The sequence below is a fragment of the Pollachius pollachius genome (genome assembly GCF_949987615.1).
Source record: "Pollachius pollachius genome assembly, chromosome: 19".
Classification (NCBI taxonomy): Eukaryota; Metazoa; Chordata; class Actinopteri; order Gadiformes; family Gadidae; genus Pollachius; species Pollachius pollachius.
Genome location: NC_136952.1, coordinates 5,878,435 through 5,886,770, shown reverse-complemented (window position 1 = coordinate 5,886,770; position 8,336 = coordinate 5,878,435).

Below are 8,336 nucleotides of genomic sequence, written 5' to 3'. Positions count from 1 at the left end.
TTTAAGATTTAGCAGAAAGCTGAAGCAAACATAAAAGTCCTCAGTTTTGTTTTAAAGGTGCTCAGAGTTGGGGCAAGTCTTAAATCCTCAGGGAGTTTATTCCAGCTATTTGTTGCATAGTAACTAAATTCTGCTTTCCCATGTTTTGTGTTTACTCTGGGGATAGTTAACAGATTGGTCTCAGAAGATCTTAGTGGTCTAGAATGCTTATGTAGTGGAAGCATATCAGTTAAATATTTTGGGCCTAAACCATGTAGGGATTTATTGGTTAGCAACATGATTTTAAAATCAATTCTCTGACCTACAGGAAGCCAATGTAACGATTTAAGAATTGGTGTAATATGTTAAAATGTTTTGGTCTTTGCCAGAACTCTAGCAGCAGCATTCTGAACAAGCTGAATCTTCCTCAGAGTTTGTTTTGGGAGACCTGTAAGGAGACCATTGCAGTTATCAAGCTTACTAGTGATAAAGGCATGTACACATTTTTGTAAGTCTTCGGTGGACATGAGCCCTCTAAGTCTTGCTACATTTTTTTAAAGTGATAATATCCAGATTTTGTAACGGATTTGATGTGACTGTCGAAATGTAAATCTGAATCCATGATAACCCCTAGATTTCTGGCTTTGATTGAGGTTTTCAGGGACAGAGAGTGATGGTGTTGGGTTACCTCAAGCCTTTCCGTTTTAGCACCAAATACAATTATCGTTTTGTACTCATTTAGTTGAAGGAAATTTCGGCACATCCAGTCTTTCACTTGTTCAATGCACTGGCACAGCAGATCTATGGGCCGATAGTCATTTGGTGATAGCGATACATAGATTTGCGTGTCATCAGCATAGCAATGATGGTCAATATTGTTATTTTGCATTATTTGCCCTAGTGGGAGCATTTAGTTGTTGAATAAAGAGGGTCCTAAGATCGAACCTTGTGGGACTCCTCTTTTTATGACATGAAAGTTTATTTACTTGACATGAAAGTTTAGTGTTAGTGCAGCCCGCACATTGTTGTCAAATGCACATTTTTGCTGAATCGCTTGCCACACTATTTTATCACTTGTGATAGGGTGACCAGATGTCCCGGTTTTGCCGGGACAGTCCCTATTTTGAGTTGCGTGTCCTGAGTCCCGACAAAAGCCAAAGAACGCTAAAATGTCCCGGTTTCCACCAACCACTATGAAATGTCCCCTGTTGTCAGCGATTACATAGCCAATGTTGCAACTGCAATGACAGGAAAGCATAAAGGACTTGTGGCGCGCGTTAGCGCAGTTGCGCCGTCTGCAGCAGCAACACACTGTTGCATCCACAGAGAACAACTGGCTGTGAAAAAAATGCCACAGTGCCTAAAATCAGTACTGGACGAATCGGTAAAAACAGTCAACAAGATCAAAGGTAAAGCACTGAACACACGTCTTTTTAAAGCTCTGTGTGAAGAATTGGGGAGCGAACACACAAATCTACTGTTCCACACTGAAGTTCGCTGGTTGTCGCGTGGCAAAGTTCTCACCCGTCTATTTGAACTGTGAGACGAGGTAATGTTATTAATGCACCACAGCGATGAACTGTATGACAGAATGCATGATTTCCAGTGGCTCGGAAAGTTGGCACACTTGGCTGATGTTTTCAGCGCTCTCAATACTTTGAATGTGGCGCTGCAAGGGAAGACCGTCACCATCTTCAACGTCCAAGAAGCTTTGAGTTGATCGGAAATCCATTTGGGGACAAAACGCACATTGAGCAAGTCAGTTCCAAACCTTCACCAAAAGAGGTTGACAGCCTTGTGGACATTGCATCAGATGGGACACTGAGAACAACTTTCAGGGAGAAAGGATTGACCGACTTTTGGCTCCACATCCAGCCTGAGCACCCTGAGCTGGCTGACTCCGCTCTGAAATTGTTGATGCCGTTTCCAACCACCTACAACTGTGAAGTTGGGTTTTCCTCCCTTGTTGGTCTGAAAACAAAGCAGCGCAACCGGATTAATGTGGACTATGATATGAGACTTAAACTGTCCAGTCTGGAGCCAGACATTGCTTTACTCATGGCCCAGAAAAAAAAGCAGCACCATTCTTCTCATTAAGTAAGATATTGCTTCCTTGAGGGATGAGTTAAATACAAAGAATGTCACTGTACAAGCTGTGTGACAAAAATAAAGTACCTGTATCTTTGGTAAAACTCATTTTATGTTGTAATTTGTGAACTGAAGTTGGCATATTGTTTTGGGGCTATTTTGAGTTAGGTGGTCCTTGAGTGTTTTTTTATGGGTTCAGTGGTCCTTGGTCTGAAAAAGTTTGAGAAACACTGCTCTAATTCAAGGGATTGATTTTTTGACTACCTTCTTTATTACAACTTGATTATCTTTGATTACCTTCTTAATTCCAACTTGTTGGTTTCTCCATAAAGTCGTTTATAATTTACATGAAAGCGCGCAATAACCTCCTTCCTCCTCCGGGTGCTATTGGGCAGGCAGAGTCAGACGTTTAGACATTGAGGCTCTGCGCGCTGCAGCCAGGGCTTACTCGAACTCACCGTGGTTGGGGCTTGCATAGGTCACATGGGCTCTACCGGAAGGGGCCTGACTTCGCCACTCTACTCTAAAACTCTCCCCCTGTGCAAGTCCTGTAGCAGATGGACTGCCAGTTTCAGTTTACATGACCACATGACCACTTTGTTTGGGCTTCCGGAAACTTTTAACCGTTGGAGGAAATGTATGCGTGCTACAAAAAAAACCCTAGCAAGCACAAAGGCGTCTAGCCGTCACACTTTATGAATGTTATATTTCCCTCACTTCCTCTTTGCCAATATACATTCACGACCTCTTTATGAATGTTATATTTGATATACTTCTGGAACTGGCCAATCAGAAGTCTAAATGGGCCTCTACAGAGTCCGGTTTCCGGCAGCGTCTGGCTGCAGTAGAGATGGAGCTGGAGGAGGAGAGAAAAGAGCAGGAAGCAGTGGCGTAAATATCGACAGTGCAAACGGTGCACTGCCCCGGGGCCCAGACGCCTTCAGGGGCCCATGGAGCAAGAAAAAAAAAGGACTTGTGGTGCATTTTAGTATTCTCTGCGAACCGACTTGGACCTCGTATGTGACGTCAGGCCCACCCTTCAATCGTTTTATTATGATTCGCTCGGTCGTTGGAGGAAAACATGGACGCCACCCGGAAAGCTGTTGTCGCGGTAGCATTGGCAGAGTACCAGGCGCTCCAAAATAGGCCATAGGCAGAGATACGGACGCAGTAAGGTATTGCATTAATACGAGTGATTGAAATTGCCATTTAAACCACCAGAGCGGTCCAAGCACAATGAAAACAGTTCTTACTTCAAGTCTTCAGCACACTGGGCGCAGCCATCTTGAATTCTGTCTCGGAATTTTGCTCGGCCTCCTCTGAGTTCATCCGAGCAAGCAAGTTCGCCGTCCGAGGAAAAGGGGCGTGTTCATGCGTGTCCGGATGGATAATAAAACGCACCACTAGGCGATCGCCTAGTGGTGCAAATGTGTCGGCGGCGCCCTCTAGTGGCACTCTTAATTAATTAATTAAATTATACGAAACAAGCAAAATGAAACCACACATGTTCCCAAATTGAACAGACAAGGGAGTGGTCGGGGATTCATTGTTAGGGCGCCGCACAACGCGACAAGCCATCCCCGCCCCACCCGCGCTCGGAAGTCCTGTCCAGGGGCACAAAATAAATATTTGCACCGGGGCATATGACCATGATGTTACGCCACTGGCAGGGAGAGTACCAGAAAGGAAACATTTTTAACAACCTGGAGACCGTTGCTCTGAGAAACCAGGTAAATAATATTAAGTCTTCATGTTGAGTGAATTTAAATATATTATATTCAGAATTGTAACAAATTACACAAAATGCTGCGTACCCTGGCTTTCAGACAAAGTAATGTTTCTGTGTCATGTGGCAAAGGGTGAGGATGAGGATGTGAAGCACGCGGTGTAGACTGAAATGCATTCATTCATCATTTTCGGACACACACATGCACATACAGAGTGGTCAGTAGCTTATTGAGTTCCATTCCAGTTTTGGCTTAGTTTTATCATTTTGGTCACATGATTCGTATGTTATAAGCATGTTTTTCAAATGTCCACAGATTCCTCTCCTTTTACTGTGTTTTGATCACAGGTGTCAGCTCTAAAGTTGGAAATTGCTAGTACTCATGTGTCTACAGTATAATTCATAACTTGTAGTACATAGATGGGAAGCTAGAGGTTGATGCACACAGTATGTACAATGCATGACTCACGATAGTAGAGCTTTAAGAACCAGTTTAAAGGATTCACGGTTATTACAGATCCTATATAATGTCCGATAAATTCATTATATTCCCATTCATGATCCGGTAATCATTCTCCCTTCCTCAACATAATATTCCATCCATTCTTTCCCAGTTCTGACTCATGGACAGAACCGTTATCGCCCGCCTGTTATCGCCTCATTGCAAAAACGCACCTAGCTGCAGAAACGCTGTAGTACAAATTCATATACCGGGGGCAGCCGGACCACCACCTGTCCACCCTGGAGAAGCTACAGTACCAGTGCCCTCTAGTGGTCAAATTAAAATCCATCAATCCCTATTTCCGGAGCTCGGATCAGAATGATATCTCTCCCATCCGAGTCTTGAAGAGTATTCATGAAAGTATTGTTTGGTTTAACTCATAACACGGTTTTCCTTAAGTTTAATTTGATCAATTGTTCGGTGTAGCAGCACTTTGCATTTTGCAGACTTCAAAGCTTAACTTTGTACTGCAAATAAATATTTTTGTTATAAGATATACATTTCTTCGCTGTTATTTTCTATGAAACAATGTATTTCTACACCTCCACCCTTGCACATATTTTTGTTGACGTTCCTGGGTCGTCCTTGTTCTCTATGGCCACCGGGGGGCACTGTGTACTGAAGCGTGTGTGTGTGCTTGCATGTGTGTATGCCAACCAGGAGCTGCAGTACGCTCAGGGGGCGCAGGGGGTGCCCATCGTCACGGTGAGGGCGCTCCTGTCTGAAAGCGACAGTGGGAGTCAAAAAGGTGCTGCCAATCGTTGGGGTCAGGGACGCAAGAAAACAGCCAGCAGAGAGGTGACTGACTCTAAGTAACAGTCAGTTTGACAAGAGCCCAGACTTTTGTGACTCCCTCACAGCCCCATTTTCCTTCCTACTCTAAATGAGAATTAAAAGGCGCAGCATTGCATGTTGGTCGGGTCAATCATTGTGTTTATCACAACGAGAATAAAAAAGCCAACCAATAACCAGAACCACAGTTGAGTGTAGAATGAAAGGCATATATGTATAGAAATGCATTTTTTTGTGAGTGTCCCATCTTTGTTGTCTGCTGCTCCTCTTTAGAGGTCGAGAAGTATGGACATCCCTCCGAGACTTGCAGGCGGCGATGGTGACACCGGACCCCAGCCGCCCTCCAGCTCCTCCTGCCCCCTGATGTCGTCGGTAGCGACGGAGGGATCTCTGAGGGAGATGTGGCAGATGTTGGACCGGGACCTCAGCCCCTCTCTGCTCACTGAAGGTACCTGGTGCTCAGACGCTCACCTGCTGTTCAGTCGCTCACCTGGTGCTCAGACGCTCACCTGGTGCTCAGTCGCTCACCTGGTGCTCAGACGCTCACCTGCTGCTCAGACGCTCACCTGGTGCTCAGCACCTCACCTGGTGCTCAGCACCTCACCTGGTGCTCAGTCGCTCACCTGCTGCTCAGACGCTCACCTGTCTGCCCACATCCTTGTTCAATTACTGGTTTTCATTCCAAACACTATTTTCATATATTTTTCTTAGTGTGTATATATAGAGAGATATATCTCTATATATATATATCGGTATATACTGTATATATATATATATATATATATATATATATATATATATATATCTTTATAGAGATATATTACCGGAGTAAAATCGAGTACTGTATTTGTGTATTTATCTGTTTTGTTTCAACATTGCCCCAGCCCGATTTCAAAGGGACATTTTTCATATTATGAAATCAATCGTTTTGTGTGTCTTGTGCCACACATCCCCTCAGAACATTGTGAAGTAAAGAAGAAGGTCATGGTTTTTTTTATTCTGAGATGCCAAAATACCCATGATGGTTGCCTAATGTGTGTGTGGTTGAACACACCATGTCAGGGTCTAAAAGATGACCTTCTGGGGAACACTTTCCCAACCAGATCAGAACGGGGATCAGTGACCACCGTTTCACGACTCGAAAACCCTGCTATTGACCTACTTCTTTAGAGAGGAGCCCGTTGGGCCTTTGTGGCTGAACGTCCTCTGGTCTAGAAGAAGCAGGACTGGATTCGGAGTCTGGCTGAAGAGTGGAACTCCAGCCCAGAATGACTACAGGAAGCCTGGCCCATCTAGCTAGTTAAAAATTACACCCTAACTCCCAACTTTATTATTTATAAGATACAGTATTGGTGTTTTGAGATTTAATAGTAATTACAGATACGTCATTTTATTTATTTATCTCTAAGATCACTCTGGAAAGGTTGGCTGGTTGGAGCATCGGCAGGTGATACCTGACTGGTCAGGGTGTTGTCAGGTGATCTTTGACTAATTGGGGCATTGCAAGGTGATGGTTGATTGGTCGGGTTGTGGCCAGTTCATTGTTGGCGGTTGAGGCATCACTAGGTGATCTGTGGCTGGTTGGGGCATCACTAGGTGATCTGTGGCTGGTTAGGGCATCACTAGGTGATCTGTGGCTGGTTGAGGCATCACTAGGTGATCTTTGAGCTGGTTGGGGCATCACTAGGTGATCTGTGGCTGGTTGGGGCATCACTAGGTGATCTTTGAGATTGTTGGGGCATCACTAGCTGACCTTAGACTGGTTAGGGCATCACTAGGAGGAGATCTTTGAGCTGGTTGGTTGGGGGTGTGGTCAAGTGATGTATTTGCTTTATTCTTGTAATTTCTTGGTTGTATCTTCATGGCTGCATGCACTTATTGTAAGTCGCTTTGGATAAAAGGGTTATTCCTGCCTTTTGATATGTTTCAGGACAAAGTAATAAATGCTATTTCTGTAACTCTAAACGTGTACCAATTGTATTTATGTGAAATCTGTAGAATCAAATGTTTGATTGGCGGAATCAAAATCAATATAAATGTGGAGGTATTTATATGCAAATTGTTGCACATAAGCTTGATAAATAAACCATGGTTAGTTACTGCTATTGGGGTGTTGGACACTTTCTTCAGGCGCTTTAGGTCAGTCAAGAAGCAGTAGGTTCCTCAGTGCAGTCTGTCGGTACATCACGGTATCTCTCATGTGAACTACAGTTACCTCGACAGTCAGACGAGCCTCCCCTCCTACGTCACCGGTCTGCTGAAAGCCTCCGCCTTTTAATCATCCCATCTCCTCGTGGCGCACTCCGAGTTATTTGATTGGACAAACATGAACACTCCCGCTCTACGATTGGCCGCTCGTTACATCATTCAACACTATTTAGATGACCCACGTGTTCTGTTCTTGCGGAGGCACCACATAGTCTTTGTTCATCTTGTTCAGTTTGCGTTTATGGACCAATATTAAATCCCACTGCTCAACAAAGTTAGACGACAAGTTATACTCTGTAAAAAAAAAAATAAAAAAAAAAAGGAAACAGAATGAAAATGTCTAAATTTGAAAGACATGTATCGTTATAGCCCATGTCTGTCCCAAAACATATAACACTTGATAAAAATCGCCGAAATATGGAACGTTGTCCAAAAATTGGAAAGGATGGGGAATAGGTGGGCTTTGTAAATTAACTTTTATTGATCTGATTAATAAATGCAAGTGACTCGGAATGAATCACAACAGATCCTAAAGCCAGAATTACCTTGAAATATTTCCCGTCCGAGTTTCGTTATACAAAATGTCAAACAGAAGTACCATAGACTGCTGTATCTTTTCATCTGTATTATAAATAACACAGCAAATATTGTTTCAGATCCCGAAGCGCCTTGGACATTTCGAAATCGTGGCGTAAAAGGTAAAACCGAAGTTTCCCCACGGCGAACGCGCGCTGCACTACGCGCTTATTTGCATAAAGTTAACTGAAGTTCAGATATTGGTCCCGCAACTCAAAGGCAATGCAAGCCCCCGCGTTCTCGCGAGACTTCCCACCATCCCTCGTCCTCGCGATAACGCGTACAACACAAAGTAAATGGGGAGGTGTCGCCGAAAGAGAGACCACGCGTTTGGTGGGGGCCGGCCCGGGAGGCGGGACCACACTTGAGTGGCCACTGAACTCAAGTAACCCTGCTGGTCTTGGAGGTTCGGTTTCCTCTCTGTGACTTGAGGGGCGTGCTGCGAGCTACCCATCACTGGCTGAA